At 42.1% G+C, this 1066-nt stretch overlaps 1 pseudogene; it reads right to left on the reverse strand.

Moving 5' to 3' along the window:
- Positions 1-644: 644 nt before the first annotated feature.
- LOC130034362 (uncharacterized) lies at positions 645-742 on the reverse strand (annotated as a pseudogene).
- Positions 743-1066: the final 324 nt, after the last annotated feature.

Below are 1066 nucleotides of genomic sequence, written 5' to 3' on the forward strand. Positions count from 1 at the left end.
ACACCCATCTCTCCACCAGTGCACATTTTCCACCACCAATGTCCCAAGTATCACCCGCCCCCCTCACATACATACACATCGCAGTCCTCACTCTGCCTCTATGGCAGACAATTTACCCAATACTCTCTCTCTCTAATTTGGGGCATTAATATTGCTCGAATTTTACCACCACCATTCAAGCCTACCTGCCAGGGCAGATGCTAGATATTATATTTTCCATAGCTCATTTCAAATATCATGAGAGCTCGTGTGGCAGCAATTGTAAATGTAAAGTTCTAGATTGTAAATGGTTGTGTTCCAGAGACATCTCTGTATGGCACTAAGCCATTTTGGGATTCAATTGGGAGTCTCTGGGCCAGGGCTGTTGGTGCGCTAAGATGGTGTCCAGAGGCAAATTGTGGGCATGACATCCAGTCTGCTGGGTGGGCAGAGACCCGGGGAGGGAAAGCCCAGGTCCTCTACAATCATGTGGCTTGAAAATTTAGTCCTGGATCCCACATACCTGGGCCTTGCTTGTGGAAGCTCTGGGTCACTGGGATTCCATCTGGAGTAGGTGGGGAGACTGCACCTGCTCCATGTGGGGTGTCCCGGTGATATTGGCTCTGTATATGGGGCCTGGAGAGATCTCCTCTGGCACTGTGGTGAAAAATATGGGATGCTTCACGAATTTCCTTGTGCAGGGGTCATGCTAATCTTCTCTGTATTGTTTCAATTTTAGTATATGTGCTGCTGAAGCGAGCACTTCTTTTAACTTTTAAGAAATTCTCCCTTCTTCACTCTTATTAAATTGTATATTTGTGGGATTTATCTATTTCATGTAAATTTTAAATGTGTTAGCATATTTAATTATACCATCATTAAAAAGTTATATACCTGTAAAAAAGGAAAAACAAAGATCTTGAAAAATACTTTTTATCAACTTATTGATTCATAATTTTTGGAAGTTCAGGGGTATACACATATACACCTATATGTGTATAGGTGTTACCACGTCCACAATAAAATTAGGGATATCTCTCATATGTGAGGTATTAAGAAAGAAATGGAACAACAAATCGCCAAAGGC

The sequence above is a fragment of the Sorex fumeus genome, unplaced genomic scaffold, assembly GCF_029834395.1.
Source record: "Sorex fumeus unplaced genomic scaffold, SorFum_2.1 ptg000058l, whole genome shotgun sequence".
Lineage (NCBI taxonomy): Eukaryota > Metazoa > Chordata > Mammalia > Eulipotyphla > Soricidae > Sorex > Sorex fumeus.